We start from the raw sequence: 18,474 nt of genomic DNA, 5'->3' as shown, positions 1-18,474 counted from the left end.
CAGTATCCTGGCTGGCACTGGAACTCAGCTTAGACTTAGCCTCATGGCTGGAACTGGAACTCGGCATAGGCTCAGCAACTTGGCTGGAACTGCAACTTGATCCGGACTCCGCATCTTGGCCGGAACTGTAACTCGATACGGACTCAGCATCTTGGCCAGAACTGCAACTCGATCCGGACTCAGCATCTTGGCTGGAATTGCAACTCGATCCGGACTCGGCATCTTGGCCAGAACTGCCACTCGATCCGGACTTGGCATCTCGGCCGGAGCTGCAACTCAATCCGGACTCAGCATCTTGGCCGGAACTGGAACTCGGCGCGGACTCAGCAGCTTGACTGGAGCTGGAACTCGGCGTGGACTCAGCAGCTTGGCTGGAGCTGGAACTCGGCTGGGACTCAGCATCTTGGCTAGAACTGGAACTTGGAGAAGACTCAGCATCTTGCCTGGAACTGGAACTTGGCATGGACTCAGCAGCTTGGCTGGAGCTGGAACTTGGAGAAGACTCAGCATCTTGGCTAGAGCTGGAACTCGGCGTGGACTCAGCAGCTTGGCTAGAGCTGGAACTCGGCTGGGACTCAGCAGCTTGGCTGGAGCTGGAACTCGGCATGGTCTCAGCAGCTTGGCCGGAGCTGGAACTCGGCTTGGACTCAGCAGCTTGGCTGGAGCTGGAACTCGGCTGGGACTCAGCATCGGCTAGAACTGGAACTTGGAGAAGACTCAGCATCTTGGCTGGAACTGGAACTTGGCATGGACTCAGCAGCTTGGCTGGAGCTGGAACTTGGAGAAGACTCAGCATCTTGGCTAGAGCTGGAACTCAGCGTGGACTCAGCAGCTTGGCTAGAGCTGGAACTCGGCTGGGACTCAGCAGCTTGGCTGGAGCTGGAACTCGGCGTAGTCTCAGCGGCTTGGCCGGAGCTGGAACTCGGCTTGGACTCAGCATCTTGGCCAGAACTGGAGCTTGGCTTAGACTTAGCCTCATGGCTGGAACTGGACCTCGGCATAGGCTCAGCATCTAGGCTGGAACTGGACCTCAGAGTGGACTCCGTATCTGGGGTGGAACTGGAACTCGGTCTGGACTCAGCATCTTGGCTGGAACTGGAACTCGGCGTGGACTCAGCAGCTTGGCTGGAGCTGGAACTTGGCGGACTCAGAGGCTTGGCTGGAGGCGCCACTCGGACGCTGGAATCAGAAGCAATTTGGCAGGAAGCACCCCACAGACTGGACTCAGCAGTTAGGCTAGAAGTGCCCCTCAGGCTGGACTGCAGGTAAGCCTGGAGCTTGGGTTTCTCAAGACACTTTCTTTCAATGGCAGCCTCCAGAGTATCACGCAGGGCTGGATAGGAGACAAGTAGGAGGCGGTATTCGCAGAGCAGGGTCTACTACTACTACTACTACTATTTAGCATTTCTATAGCGCTACAAGGCATACGCAGCGCTGCACAAACATAGAAGAAAGACAGTCCCTGCTCAAAGAGTTTACAATCTAATAGACAAAAAATAAATAAAGTAAGCAAATCAAATCAATTAATGTGAACGGGAAGGAAGAGAGGAGGGTAGGTGGAGGCGAGTGGTTACAAGTGGTTACGAGTGAAAAGCAATGTTAAAGAGGTGGGCTTTCAGTCTAGATTTAAAGGTGGCCAAGGATGGGGCAAGACGTAGGGGCTCAGGAAGTTTATTCCAGGCGTAGGGTGCAGCGAGACAGAAGGCGCGAAGTCTGGAGTTGGCAGTAGTGGAGAAGGGAACAGATAAGAAGGATTTATCCATGGAGCGGAGTGCACGGGAAGGGGTGTAGGGAAGGACAAGTGTGGAGAGATACTGGGGAGCAAAGGGTCAAAGGGTCAATTGCAGAAACTGGGTTTTCAGTAATCACAAGCTCCTGGACACGCTTTCTCTCTGCTGCCGCTTCAGGAAGCTTCTTCAAGGCTGGATCAGACAAAAGTGTTCCACGATACTTATTAATTGTTATGAAAGGATCAAAAGCCATAACTAAACTGGAACCAAACTTCACCCGAGAAACAGGAGCTACACCCGGGCGGTGACCCGGATTGCCGACAGGCGAAAAAATCCTAGGCTGGAAGGGTGATCTTGCCGAGCTCATGGCCTTGGCAATCTGTCATGCTAGTGAGGAAAAGTGAGCCCTTGGGCCACTGCCAAGGAGCGGCAGCGGCAGGCAAATCACTCAAACAGGAGGCAAGGCAGACCATAGACAGACGGGCACAGGCCGGACTGGAGCAGCTGGACTGGAACAGAAGCACTAAGCAGAAGCAGGAGAATAGTCCATGAATCAGAGTCTTGGACAGGCAGCAGACAGTAGAATAAACCAGGAAACAAGCAGAGTCTTGGGCAGGCAGCAGACCGTAGAATACACCAGGAAACCAGCAGGGTCCAAGACAGGCAAAGCAAGCTTTCAGGGCAGGAACCGCAACAGGCCAACAAGGACAAGAACACAACTGAAGACCTCTGTTGCCAAGGCAAAGCCTGAAAGTTCCCAGGTGCTTAATAAAGGCAACATACAAGGGAGTTCACCAGGTAAGGGTGCTGCTAAGTTCCAAAAATCCCAAGACAGGCTGGAAGGCTGGAAGATCCGGACCGGACCGACATGGCTTCTGGAACATGGGAAACAGCAAACAGACAGTCCCTTGCAGCCACCAGGTGGCGAGATGCATGAGAGCATGAAACATGGACACAATCATGACAAGGCATAGCATTAATCTATCGATCACAGTTTACTATCGAAACCACTGCCAAGTCCATAACACCCCAACTTGAAATTGCCTCAATCAGAATCCACAACAAAACCCTGCTTGATCACCTGAATTGTGTCTTGTTTTATAGACCACCAGGTGATTGGAACGATGGCTAGACAATCTTCACTGACTTAATTTCGAACACACGTGCAACCAACGCCAATATACTAATATTAGGAGACATCAACCTCCACCTAGAAGACCCAAACTCTACAAATGCATGAGAATGTAAGGAATTCCTCCACTCATTGGATCTCAGATGGCCACAAATGCAAGTAACACATGTCAAAGGGCATACACTCGACTTCATCTCACACAAACTGTCAACAGACCAGAACCTAATAATAACAGATATCAAATGGACAGAAGCACCATGGACCGATCACTACAAGCTAAACCTATCCCTAAAATGGCGGAAGAAGGGCTCAAACCGCACACAAGTACACACAACCTACAGCACCAGAGGCCAAATAGACCCAAAAACATTCTGGCTATAGATATACAATAACGAATGGACAACACAAACGGACTCCACACACAATCTCACAGAATGGGATAAAAGGTGCAGAAGTATACTAGACGAAATAGCACCCTTATGAATAAGAACCTCACGTAGGCATAACTCTATACCATGGTTCAATGATGAACTGAAAACACTAAAACACAATCCAGGAAACTCGAACGAACATGGAAAAAGACAAAAGATGAACACACACTCAATGCATGGAAACAGATACAAAGAAAATACAAATACGCAATAAGACAATCCAAAAGGACATACTATAAACTTAAAATAGGGCCTGATCACAAAGACACGAAGAAACTATACCAACTCGTGAACAAAACTACTAGACACTACGGCGGTCACCACAACCAATACAGACATTCCATCAGCAGACAAACTTGCTAAATATTTCAACGAAAAAATTACCAGCCTACGCAACATGCTACCGCATGACAATACTTATATCGAAAACTTCATCAGTAGTCTGGATCCAACCCCCGGAGAATACCCAGCTAACCGAACTTGGTCAAACTTCACTCTCCGCCAAAACAATCACTCAGGCGATCAAAAGGTTCTCTAACACCCACTGTAAATTGGATACCTGCCCCAGCTACCTAATAAAATCCGCCCCTGACTGCTTCATAACTGACCTCACATACCACCTAAACTACATGCTTCAACAAGGTCTCTTCCCTAACGAAAACGGCTACATCCTACTCATCCCAATACCAAAAAGACACCAAGAAAAATACAAATGAAACCACCAACTACCGACCAGTAGCATCCATCCCACTGGTAATCATATTGATGGAAATCATGATAATCAAGCAACTTACAGATTATCTAAACAAGTTCTCAATATTACATGAATCACAATCAGGATTTTGCCCCCTCCACAGCACTGAAACAGTACTAATTACTCTCTTATTTATATTTTGCTCACACCTTTTTCAGTAGTAGTTCAAGGTGAGTTACATTCAGGTACTCTGGATATTTCTCTGTCCCAGGAGAGCTCACAATCTAAGTTTGTACCTGAGGCAATGGAAGGTTAAGTGGCTTGCCTAAGATCACAAGAAACAGCAGTGGGATTTGAACTGGCTACCTCTGGATTGCAAGACTGGTGCTCTAACCACTAGGCCACTCCTCCACTCTTAGTGAAATTCAAACAAGAAAGAGCCACAGGTAAAAGCATACTTCTCCTCAAATTTGACATGTCCATGCATTCGACATGGTAAACCATAATATACTACTAAGACTCCTTGACTACTTCGGGATCGGAGGAAATATACTTAGTTGGATCAAGGGTTTCCTAACCACCAGAACATATTAGTGAAATCAAATTCAAACATATCATCACCGTGGACAGCAGACTGCGGAGTACCTCAAGGATCACCACTATCACTGATCCTCTTCAACGTAATGATGACCCCACTAACCAAGTCCTTATCCGATCAAGGTCTTAACCCTTTCATCTATGCAGATGATGTCACAATATACATTCCTTACAAACACGATCTGACAGAAATCACCAACAAAATTAAGCTCGGCTTGAACATCATGGACTCATGGGCAAATGCATTTCAACTAAAACTCAATACAAAAAAACCCACACTGCCTCGTCCTCTCATCCCAATACGTGAACAGCCACACAAATATAAACACCCCAGACCACACCCTCCCATCTCAGATAGCTTGAAACTCCTCGGCGTTACAATCGACCACAACCTAACACTTGAGAGCCACATGAAATCCACAACTAAGAAAATGTTCCACTCAATGTGGAAACTTAAACACGTGAAACCATTCTTCCCGAGGGAAACATTTCGCAACCTGATACAATCAATGGTACTAAGCCACCTAGATTACTGCAATGGAATTTATGCTGGATGTGAAGAACTACTCATAAAGAAACTTCAGCCACTCAAAACATGGCAGCCAGGCTTATATTTGGAAAAACACGATTCGAAAGCGCCAAGCCCCTCCGTGTAAAATTGCATTGGCTCCCAATCAAAGAACGTATTGCTTTCAAAATCTGCACCCTGGTTCATAAGATTATCTACGGCGAGGCCCCGGGATACATGACAGACCTCATCGACCTACCAATCAGAAATACAACCAGATCAACACGAACATATCTAAACCTCCACTACCCAAGCTGCACAGGACTCAAATAAAAATCAACTTACGCATCCAGCTTTTCCTACTTAGGCACACAACTATGGAACGCACTACCAAAAGCCGTGAAAACAACGTATAACCACCTATTGCTACTACTTCTACTTAACATTTCTAGAGTGCTACTAGGGTTACGCAGCGCTGTACAGTTTAACAACGAGGGACAGTCCCTGCTCAAAGGAGCTTACAATCTAAAGGACGAAATGTCAAGTTGGTGCAGTCTATATTTCTGAATAGAGGTATAGTGATTAGGAGGCAAAGGCGACATTGAAGAGGTGGGCTTCGAGCAAGGATTTAAAGATGGGCAGGGAGGGGGCCTGGCATATGGGCTCAGGGAGTTTATTCCAAGCATGGGATGAGGCGAGGCAGAAAGGGCGGAGCCTGGAGTTGGCGGTGGTGGAGAAGGGTACTGAAAGGAGGGATTTGTCTTGAGAGTGGAGGTTACGGGTAGGAACGTAAGGGGAGATGAGGGTAGAGAGAGAAGGAGGGGCTGCAGATCGAGTGCATTTGTAGGTTAGTAGGAGAAGCTTGAACTGTATGCGGTACCTGATCGGAAGCCAGTGAAGTGACTTGAGGAGAGGGGTGATATGAGTATATCGGTTCTGGCGGAATATAAGACGTGCAGCAGAGTTCTGAACAGATTGAAGGGAGGATAGGTGGCTAAGTGGGAGTCTGGTGAGGAGTAAGTTGCAGTAGTCCAGGCGAGAGGTAATGAGAGAGTGGATGAGAGTTTGGGTGGTGTGCTCAGAGAGGAAAGGGCGAATTTTGCTGATGTTATAGAGGAAGAAGCAACAGGTCTTGGCTATCTGCTGGATATGCGCAGAGAAGGAGAGGGAGGAGTCGAAGATGACTCCGAGGTTGCGGGCAGATGAGACGGGGACGATGACGGTGTTTTCAACTGAGATAGAGAGTGGAGGGAGAGGGGAAGTGGGTTTGGGTGGGAAGACAATAACCTCGGTCTTGGCCATGTTCAATTTCAGGTGGTGGTTGGACATCCAGGCAGCAATGTCAGATAGGCAGGCCGATACTTTGGCCTGGGTTTCCGCAGTGATGTCTGGTGTGGAGAGATAAAGCTGGGTGTCGTCAGCATAAAGATGGTATTGAAAGCCATGAGATGAGATCAAGGAGCCCAGGGAAGAGGTGTAGATTGAATAAAGAAGGTGTCCAAGGACAGATCCCTGAGGAACTCCAACAGAGAGCGGGATGGGGGTGGAGGAAGAACCATGAGAATGTACTCTGAAGGTACGGTGGGAGAGATAAGAGGAGAACCAGTAGAGGAGAGAGCACTGGAACCCAAATGATGGCAGTGTAGCAAGAAGTAAGTTGTGATTGACAGTGTCGAAAGCAGCGGATAGGTCGAGGAGGATGAGGATGGAGTAGTGACCTTTGGATTTGGCAAGGAACTGCCGTTTCTGTCGAGTGTAGAGGGCGAAATCCAGATTGAAGCGGATCGAGGATGGCATGAGAGGAGATAAAATCAAGACAACGGCTGTGAACAGCGCGTTCAAGTATCTTGAAGGGTAGAAGGGAAATGGGGCGGTAGTTGGAGGGACAGGTAGGATCAAGTGATGGTTTTTTGAGGAGTGGTGTGACTACCGCATGCTTGACGGTGTCAGGGACACCTAAACTTCCGGAAATCACTAAAAACGTACCCGTTGAAAAAGGCTCACCTTACCGACCCTACTTAAATACTGTTAATATGGATTGGAACTTGAGTATCCACTGGAATGGTGGTAAGCCAGGTTACAGGACTTAGGTCAGCAGAGAAGCCTGGACTAGGCCTGATGACCCACTAATGGCATAACAGTTGAGAACCTGCAAACGCAGGACCATATGATGAAGTCTTAATAAAACCTGAAACAAATTACAAATTGAATATAGCATATATGATGATAGAATAATAGACAAAAATGGTTTGTAAAATCTAGCTTGTATTTCTATAACATGGCACACAGGTCATAAGATTATATAAAAATAGATTGTGAAACTGGATGTTTCTATAAAAGATAAAGACAAGATGTTCAGGGTGACGGAAATGATGCGAGGTTTTGAAATAGCAAAAGAAAGAGATGTTTACCGGAAAAGACAGTTGGGTAGAGATGGACACCTGGCCGGAAAAAAGAAATGTTTCAAAATAACTAGAACAGGAAAGAAGTTGGTACAAGATGTTACAAAAAGTACAAATGACCATCTGCCGGAAAAGGGAAAAAAATTGGTACAGAGATATTGGGCAATAAGATGAAAAAAAATTAAGATCTGTGCCTATAAAAGAGTTAACATTCAGACAGAAAAGTTAGAAGCTTCTACAGCACTTGACCGACGGCAGAGCTCTGTGCATTTGAACCCAGATGTATGTATTAAACTGAAGACTTTATCTTGGTAAGAATAAATAAGATCTTATTCCTGAAAACTATCCTTGTCTTTATTCCTACATATTGTATTATATGTACTCTTTCCTTATTATCTACTATACACAAATAAACCACACTCACTGAACTACAAAGAGTAGTTTAAACCATATATATATGTGGGAACATAAATGGCCCAGAATACACCTAGATCCAGAAAGGCAAAAAGCAGTGGTTATGGGAATTAGTTTAGAATTGCGGCAGCTGATGCCTCCCCAGAACAGACCCCCATGGGACGGGGTAACCCTGGAGGTTAGGGAAACAATTCAAAGCCTTTTGGATGAGCTAACACTCTTTACCCCTCCGTGTAGAGGGGTCAAGAAGGGGTCTAAAAGAGGTCCAATTAAACAATACCTGAACCCAGCAACACTACGAAACCAAAGAATGTAATGGACATAACGTAACTCTTCCTCTATACGATTCCCTAATATGTCTGTTCCACATGAACCTTATTCTACCATAACGTCACTATGTAGCTGTTTATACCGGAACTGGCGAGCGCCATTGCGGTACTATGTAAGCCACATTGAGCCTGCAAATAGGTGGGAAAATGTGGGATACAAATGTAACAAATCCTACTGTATAAATGAAGAGTGATCAACATGCCGTGCATGCGCGGCATGTCACATCTCTCCCGACGTCACGCTCACGTCACAGGTTTCTCTGTACGTGCCGTTGAAATCAGCCGGCAGCCGTCGCTCGCAAAACACGGCGGGACGGCCCACCTGCTTCTCGCGTCCTGGGGCAACCCATGCCAGCGCTCCTGACCGTCTGCTGCTGCTGTGGACGATCATTACCAGAGGGGACAGAGAGAAGGCCCTTTATATGGCCAACACAAAATTGGGGCAAAAATCCACCGTTGCTGGAGCAGAAAGCGCTGCATCTGCTCCTGCTGACTCTCCTGCAGTGACAGATTCCAGACACGGCGGCAACTCAGGAGGTGGCAGGGGATTCAAGATGGCAGCGGTTCCCACTGAAACTGCAACTATCCTTGAATGCTGCTCCATCAACTCCCCCGCTGCCACCGAACCATATACTGGTCCCAGTCCCGGTGCCACCAACACAGATGCTGAGGAAGGTACAGGCTGTACTCATACAAAAAGCTCAGTGACTGGAGGCATTATTTTATTTATTTATTTATTTATTTATTTGTTGCATTTGTATCCCACATTTTCCCACCTCTTTGCAGGCTCAATGTGGCTTACAATACATCATGAGTAGTGGAAATATAATAGAAAATAGACATTTAGTGTTACAGAAAATCTTTAGCAACATGATAATGAAACATGATAGTATAGCAAGCAGATATTAAAGACAGTTCTTACTATATGTGGAGTTATGTATATTCACATTGGTTAATCTTTATGGTAAGCCTTGTTAAAGTGATTGTTCTTCAGTACATAAGTACATAAGTAATGCCATACTGGGAAAAGTCCAAGGGTCCATCGAGCCCAGCATCCTGTCCACGACAGCGGCCAATCCAGGCCAAGGGCACCTGGCAAGCTTCCCAAACGTACAAACATTCTATACATGTTATTCCTGGAATTGTGGATGTTTCCCAAGTCCATTTAGTAGCGGTTTATGGACTTGTCCTTTAGGAACCGTCCAACCCCTTTTTAAACTCTGCTAAGCTAACCGCCTTCACCACTTTCTCCGGCAACGAATTCCAGAGTTTAATTATATGTTGGGTGAAGAAACATTTTCTCCGATTTGTTTTAAATTTACTACACTGTAGTTTCATCGCATGCCCCCTAGTCCTAGTATTTTTGGAAAGCGTGAACAGACGCGTCACATCCATCTGTTCCACTCCGCTCATTATTTTGTATACCTCTATCATGTCTCCCCTCAGCCGTCTCTTCTCCAAGCTGAATAGCCCTAGCCTCCTTAATCTTTCTTCATAGGGAAGTCGTCCCATCCCCGCTATCATTTTAGTCGCCCTTCGCTGCACCTTTTCCAATTCTACTATATCTTTCTTGAGATGCGGCGACCAGAATTGAACACAATACTCAAGGTGCGGTCGCACCATGGAGCGATACAACGGCTTTATAACATCCTCACACCTGTTTTCCATACCTTTCCTAATAATACCCAACATTCTATTCGCTTTCCTAGTCGCAGCAGCACACTGAGCAGAAGGTTTCAGCGTATTATCGACGACGACACCCAGATCCCTTTCTTGGTCCGTAACTCCTAATGTGGAACCTTGCATGACGTAGCTATAATTTGGGTTCTTTTTTCCCACATGCATCACCTTGCACTTGCTCACATTAAACGTCATCTGCCATTTAGCCGCCCAGTCTCCCAGTCTCGTAAGGTCCTCTTGTAATTTTTCACAATCCTGTCGCGATTTAACAACTTTGAATAGTAGTTGCGGAAGTTCATTAGTTCGTAGATCGTTTTTAAGTTGCGCGACAGTGCGTTCCAAAGCTGTGTGCTTAAGTAGGTAAAGTTTGACGCGTGCATTAATTTGTATTTTAGACCTTTGCAGTTGGGGAAGTGTAGATCAAGGAATGTTTGGGATGATCTTTTGGCATTCCTGGGTGGTAAGTCTATCAGGTCTGACATGTAGGCTGGTGCATCTCCATGAATGATTTTGTGAACTAGGGAGCAAATTTTGAATGTGATGCGTTCTTTAAGTGGGAGCCAGTGTAGTTTTTCTCGTAGGGGCTTAGTATTTTCATATTTTGTTTTGCCGAATATGAGTCTAGCTGCAGTGTTCTGGGCTGTCTGTAGTTTCTTGATTATTTGCTCTTTACAGCCAGCGTAGAGTGCACCATAGATTGTACCAGATTATGGAAAACATTCCTTGGGAAGAAAGGTCTTACTCTTTTTAATTTCCACATTGCGTGGAACATCTTTTTGGTTGTATTTTTCAAGTGGCTTTCGAGTGTTAGGTGTCGATCGATGGTAACTCCAAGAATTTTTAGGGTGTCCGAAATAGGAAGGTTCAGATTTGGCGTGTTGATGGCTGTGAATTTGTTCTTGTATGTTGAGAGGTGAGTATTAGGCATTGGTTTTTTTCTGCGTTAAGTTTCAGTTGGAAAGCATCCGCCCATGAATGCATGATATGAAGACTTTGGTTGATGTCGTTAGAAATTTCCTTTAGATCTTGTTTAAATGGGATGTAGATCGTTATGTCATCTGTGTATATGTATGGGTTGAGGTTTTGGTTTGATAATAGTTTGGCCAAGGGTATCATCATTAAGTTGAATAAGGTCGGTGAGAGGGGGGATCCCTGTGGGACTCCGCATTCAGGTATCCATGTGGCTGAAGTAGTCGAGTTTGATGTCACTTGGTATGATTAGAGAATGTCACTACCATAAAGATGCAGACAGTGCAACTAGAGCAGCAAACACATGAGCGTCGATCCTAAGGAACACCCCTACCAGCCCAAGAGATATAGCTGCAGAGTTCAGAGCCTGCAAAGTAGGACCCAGTAAGCACCACAGCTGGGGAGAAAAAAACCCCAGAATGCGCAAGCACTCTCTCCCTGAAACAGTGCCCTGTCTCTGTCTTTTCTCTCTCTTTCAGACACACACACACACACACACACACACACACACACACTATTACCTCCTGTACTTTTACAAAACAAACAGAAGCAGGGAGAAATTTATCTTCTCTTTCCTTGATTCTCTCTCTCTTTCAGACAGACGCACACACACACTTTCTCTGTCTCTCTCTCTCTGAACTCACTCTACTACTACTACTCTCACACTCTCTCTTTCAGACAGGCGCACACACACACACTTTCTACTACTACTACTATTTAGCATTTCTATAGCGCTACAAGGCATTTCTCTCTCTCTCTCTCTCTGGGAGACAGGCTGTGGGAGCTGTGGGCAGGCAGGGGTGTTTTCGCTGAGGTAATATTACCACCCCTCTCGGCTGGACTGTAGTGATGTGCTCCCAGATACCTGTTGTTGTAGTCGTGGCGAATATCCAGGGAATACACACTCACAGCCGAGGGAGTAGAACAAATAAACTAACCTCGTCCTTTACTCTCAAAGAATAAAGGAGGAAAAGAAGCTAAATTTAGGATTGGTTCCTGAAATGGAAGGACCAAACTTTCAGATTTGCAAATTATCTTTTTCTTTATTGAATACAAATACAAGCAAATTTTCATTCAAATAAACTCAAATTCACAATTAGTGTGTGGCTTAATAGAACTACAATAACATATTCAACATTCAAATGTAGAACTACCTGTATACCCTTAACTTTTTCTGTTTCTTTCAACAAAATCACCCTGTCTGACCACACTGACAAGGCGATCGGAATAGGGAAGATCACCTGTCCTATCTAGAAGTGAGCAGTTAAAGTCTCGAAAACTTGGTTCTGTAGCTCATTTAAGGTCACCATCTTCTTTCAGACCTTGCGCCTCAAGTTCCCGGAGACTCTGTGCCAGTGCCTGCTGCCAGTCCTGTTCCTCCCTCTCACGGTCCAGTTCATTCTGCTGCAGCCAGTCCATATCACCCTGGGAACCTTCAGGAGTCTTGTTTTCTTTGTTCTCATCAACTTTTTTGGTCATGCCATTGAAGTTAGAAGGACCTTGTTCAGATGGTGCAACAGGTTTCACTATTTCCAACGACTCAGAACTACACAGCACTTTCTGCATTCCCCTCCAGATCCAGTATCTGGGCTACTTGTTGGCTTTTCCTCCTTCTCGTGGCTTCCAGAATGCAACATTTCCTTCTTGCTCGTTTCCAGCACAACTGCCATCACCTCTTCTTCACTCTTCCCACTAAAGTTAGCATCTGAGGGTTTACCACTCTCTGGTTTGTTTGTTTTTTCTCTATGCTTCTGCGTAACCAGGGTGTTAACTACCCCAATCTTATCGGGCAAGTTCATTCTTCTAGAAGCAGAAACCAGAACCACTCATGTACTCTTCCGTATTTGTTGACACTTTCCAATCAGGATCTTTTCAGACATTGCAGGTATGATTTTACCCACTTTTCCCTGTAGCTTTACCACCCCATCAGATTCCCTAATCTTGGTGGAACGCTTCTGAGATATATTGGACAGAATCCCCGCAATCTTCACGGGTTCTAAGGTGAAGCAGGAGAGATCCTTGAATAGCCCCTCCAGATGTTGCAGCACATTTATTCCGACTATTCCTTGAATGGCGTTACTCTCCACCTGTCCGTCACAGAAGTTATCTTTGGCCACAAAAATACATCTCTCAGGCACTAGCTGTCCCAGGCACTGCACATCTGCATCGATATATCCCAAGACAGGAAGGTCTGTGCCATTTACTGCCACTAAAACCTTGCAAACTCTCGGTATTGGCGAAATTTATATAGAAAAAGCTAGCCAATATTGTAGACACGCTAGAACCTGTATCCACAGTGCAGAGTGTTTCAATACCATCAATTTTCACTTTTAACAATGGACTGGATCCTATAGCCCTTTCTCCAAATAGTTTCTCTTCTTTCTTCTCTTCGCTACAAATGTGTTTCTGCATGCGAACAATAGATTTGGGATCACTTCTCTTTTGAAGTCCAGACGTTTCACCTCTATCATTCCCACTCTTCATACAAGCTCTGCTGATACTTGGACCTTCTGCATTGACCCTATCACAGGATATGCCCGATTTATCCTTTCACTTAAGCAATTGTGTGCCATGTGCCCTGGTTCTTGGCACCTGAAGCAAATTAATTCCCCTGAATAGGTTCAGGAAGGCCTCCAATTTTGATTGTTTCCCGAACCTCCACCTCTGGAGCCAGAATATCTCATATTATTTCTCTCTCTCCTTTGACGACTCCACTCTTCTTCCTGTCTTTCACACATTCTAGAAAACATGTTCGTCATCTGTTGCATCATTGGTACTGTAACAGATTCCTCTGACTGGGGACGATCCCCTGTCTCCTCTCTGGTTCTCTGTAAAACTCTTTTGGGAGAGGACTCCCAAGGTGCAAGTCCTCTTTCTTCACCCGCCCACCAGATTGCGGATTGCATCAACTCTGAAAATGAACCAGCGGGATTATCTTCATTCCTCTTGGACACTTCTCTCTTAAGTACTTCATCACGCAAACCAATAATAAATTGTTCTTTCAATGTTTCCTCAGAATTACCCACTCTTCTATGGTCTCTCTTCTTAATTGCCTCCAATTTGTCTTGCAGTTTATCGGCAAAAACACGAATGGTCTCTTTCTCCCCTTGCCTATAGTTATAAAACTCCTGAATCCTGAGACCCAACGCCACTTTGTCTCCGTATACTTGTCTCAACACGTCATAGATGTCTTCCACTGAACAATCTCTTGAGAGAGAGTATTTGACCGTATCCAGGGCAATTCCTCGTAAATGATCCCTGATCACTTCCACTTGGTCTTCTACAGGGACGCGTAAAACCCTCAACCTAGATGTCATTTTGTCTATCCAGTCTTCAACTTTTAAATCTTCAGGACCTCGTGGGAACCCATAGAAATCCGGTACTGTTCGATCTTGTGGGGTAACCACTGTATGTGTCAAAATTTGGGGAACAGCACGACTCCCTTCACCCTCCATCTTCTTTCTTCTATGAAGACTGGGGTTGCCTCAGAAACAGAGATATCCAGGAGAACAAAAACCCAGAACACTTACCCAAATTAATACACAACCACTGAAAAAAAAATTTTTTTCAACTTTTCCAATGGCAAAATTCTTCCAAATCTTCCGCCGCTTGTACCAGACCTGCAGGACTGAGGTTCACTTCAATAAACCCCCAAATCAGGAAAACTCCTGCCCGACTACGCCAAAATCTGTTACCACCCCTCTCGGCTGGACTGTAGTGATGTGCCCCCAGATACCTGTTGTTGTAGTCGTGGCGAATATCCAAGGAACACACACTCACAGCCGAGGGAGTAGAACAAATAAACTAACCTCATCCTTTACTCTCAAAGAATAAAGGAGGAAAGGAAGCTAAATTTAGGATTGGTTCCTGAAATGGAAGGACCAAACTTTCAGATTTGCAAATTATCTTTTTCTTTATTGAATACAAATGCAAGCAAATTTTCATTCAAATAAACTCAAATTCACAATTAGTGTGTGGCTTAATAGAACCACAATAACATATTCAACATTCAAATGTAGAACTACCTGTATACCCTTAACTTTTTCTGTTTCTTAAATCACCTAAAAAGGCAGAAAAGAACCTTTTCAGATAAGTATTTAAATTGTCTTTTTATCAAAATCAGATACAGTGGGGGAAATAAGTATTTGATCCCTTGCTGATTTTGTAAGTTTGCCCACTGACAAAGACATGAGCAGCCCATAATTGAAGGGTAGGTTATTGGTAACAGTGAGAGATAGCACATCACAAATTAAATCCGGAAAATCACATTGTGGAAAGTATATGAATTTATTTGCATTCTGCAGAGGGAAATAAGTATTTGATCCCCCACCAACCAGTAAGAGATCTGGCCCCTACAGACCAGGTAGATGCTCCAAATCAACTCGTTACCTGCATGACAGACAGCTGTCGGCAATGGTCACCTGTATGAAAGACACCTGTCCACAGACTCAGTGAATCAGTCAGACTCTAACCTCTACAAAATGGCCAAGAGCAAGGAGCTGTCTAAGGATGTCAGGGACAAGATCATACACCTGCACAAGGCTGGAATGGGCTACAAAACCATCAGTAAGACGCTGGGCGAGAAGGAGACAACTGTTGGTGCCATAGTAAGAAAATGGAAGAAGTACAAAATGACTGTCAATCGACAAAGATCTGGGGCTCCACGCAAAATCTCACCTCGTGGGGTATCCTTGATCATGAGGAAGGTTAGAAATCAGCCTACAACTACAAGGGGGGAACTTGTCAATGATCTCAAGGCAGCTGGGACCACTGTCACCACGAAAACCATTGGTAACACATTACGACATAACGGATTGCAATCCTGCAGTGCCCGCAAGGTCCCCCTGCTCCGGAAGGCACATGTGACGGCCCGTCTGAAGTTTGCCAGTGAACACCTGGATGATGCCGAGAGTGATTGGGAGAAGGTGCTGTGGTCAGATGAGACAAAAATTGAGCTCTTTGGCATGAACTCAACTCGCCGTGTTTGGAGGAAGAGAAATGCTGCCTATGACCCAAAGAACACCGTCCCCACTGTCAAGCATGGAGGTGGAAATGTTATGTTTTGGGGGTGTTTCTCTGCTAAGGGCACAGGACTACTTCACCGCATCAATGGGAGAATGGATGGGGCCATGTACCGTACAATTCTGAGTGACAACCTCCTTCCCTCCGCCAGGGCCTTAAAAATGGGTCGTGGCTGGGTCTTCCAGCACGACAATGACCCAAAACATACAGCCAAGGCAACAAAGGAGTGGCTCAGGAAGAAGCACATTAGGGTCATGGAGTGGCCTAGCCAGTCACCAGACCTTAATCCCATTGAAAACTTATGGAGGGAGCTGAAGCTGCGAGTTGCCAAGCGACAGCCCAGAACTCTTAATGATTTAGAGATGATCTGCAAAGAGGAGTGGACCAAAATTCCTCCTGACATGTGTGCAAACCTCATCATCAACTACAGAAGACGTCTGACCGCTGTGCTTGCCAACAAGGGTTTTGCCACCAAGTATTAGGTCTTGTTTGCCAGAGGGATCAAATACTTATTTCCCTCTGCAGAATGCAAATAAATTCATATACTTTCCACAATGTGATTTTCCGGATTTAATTTGTGATGTGCTATCTCTCACTGTTACCAATAACCTACCCTTCAATTATGGGCTGCTCATGTCTTTGTCAGTGGGCAAACTTACAAAATCAGCAAGGGATCAAATACTTATTTCCCCCACTGTATTTGTTGTTATTCTCTTTCCTTGCTATTGATGTCAGAATTTGAGTCTTTATGGGTATTATGGATGTTTGTGCAGGGATCTCACTTGAACTCAGAACACTTAGGCAAGTCAGGAAAACATGGAATTTTTTTATATTTGATGTTGTTCTGTTATTTAGTTTTCCCTTAAAATGTTGTAAACCAAAAAAAACTATATGTCCTTCAACACCCTTTGCAAATGTCACTTAGCTGTGGTTGAATTGATTTGGTGATTTCTTTCTTGCGTTGGAGCTCAGCCAGTAATCCTGATGATCTCTTCTTCTTAAACCTCACTTATAAAGAAAATAACCGGATGCAAAACCCTAAACTCCCTGGTGACAATTAAGCAATTCTCAATACCGTGGCCACACTCTCTAATTGAAATAAAATAAGTTAAAGGTTTTCTCACTACAAAACCTATTTCTCACTGTTGTTTCCCTATTCTAAAATGGTGCAGAAGGCTCTGGCACTCCATTCAGGGATCTCACAAAGTAACCCATGCCATATTCAAATGGTGATTCAACATTCCATCTCACAAACTCCACATAAATACATCACTTTACCCTGCATAGCTATCAAATCAATCTTGAGAATACAGCACACTCATACAAAGGCAGGGCTTAATCTGCCACCTGATCTCAAACCTTGTTATGCAATCAGAACATTTGCACAGAACCCACCTTCCACACAGACACAGCCTAATAGCAACTTTCTCCAAATAACAAATTCACCTTCAATTTTCCCTTTATCACACTTTAAAAACCCTACACACCTTTTTCCAGACACCCTTAAAGGCTTTCTCATGTAGTATAATTCCCACCACAAATCAAAGCCTCTCTCACCCTAAAATGGTAAATCTACTACTACTACTACTACTACTTAACATTTCTAAAGCGCTACTAGGATTACGCAGCACTGTACAATTTAACATAAAAGGACAGGCCCTGCTCAAAGAGCTTACAATCTAAAGGACAAGTGAGTAGTCAATTCGATAGGGGCAGTCAAATTGGGGCAGTCTGGATATCCTGAAGGTAAGAGTTAGGTGCCGAAGGCAGCATTGAAGAGGTGGGCTTTAAGCAGAGACTTGAAGATGGGCAGGGAGGGGGCTTGACGTACGGGCTCAGGAAGGTTGTTCCAGGCATAGGGTGAGGCGAGGCAGAATGGGCGGAGCCTGGAGTTGGCAGTGGTGGAGAAGGGTACTGAGAGGAGGGATTTGTCCTGTGAACGGAGGTTTCAGATGGGAACATAAGTGGAGATGAGGGTAGAGAGGTAATGAGGGGCAGCAGATTGAGTACATTTGTAGGTAAGAAGGAGAAGCTTGAACTGAATGCGGTATCGGATTGGAAGCCAGTAAAGTGACCTGAGAAGAGGGGTGATATGAGTATATCGGTTCTGGCGGAATATAAGACGTGCTGAACAGATTGAAGGGGGGATAGATGGCTAAGTGGGAGTCTGGTGAGGAGTAAGTTGCAGTAGTCCAGGCGAGAGGTAATGAGAGCGTGGACGAGAGTTCGGGTGGTGTGTTCAGAGAGGAAAGGGCGAATTTTGCTGATGTTGAAGAGGAAGAAGCGACAGGTCTTGGCTATCTGCTGGATGTGTGCCGAGAAGGAGAGGGAGGAGTCGAAGATGACTCCGAGGTTGCGGGCAGATGAGACAGGGACGATGAGGGTGTTATCAACTGAGATAGAAAGTGGAGGAAGAGAAGTGGGTTTTGGTGGAAAGACGATGAGCTCAGTCTTGGACATGTTCAGTTTCAGGTGGCGGTTGGCGTTTATCCCTTGAAATTCAGTGCTAACACTGGAACATTCACATTCATCTCAGCTCACTTTCAGTAACTGTCTCTAAATTACT

Source organism: Microcaecilia unicolor, chromosome 6 (assembly GCF_901765095.1).
Source record: "Microcaecilia unicolor chromosome 6, aMicUni1.1, whole genome shotgun sequence".
NCBI lineage: Eukaryota > Metazoa > Chordata > Amphibia > Gymnophiona > Siphonopidae > Microcaecilia > Microcaecilia unicolor.
Note: the sequence above shows the minus strand (reverse complement) of the source record.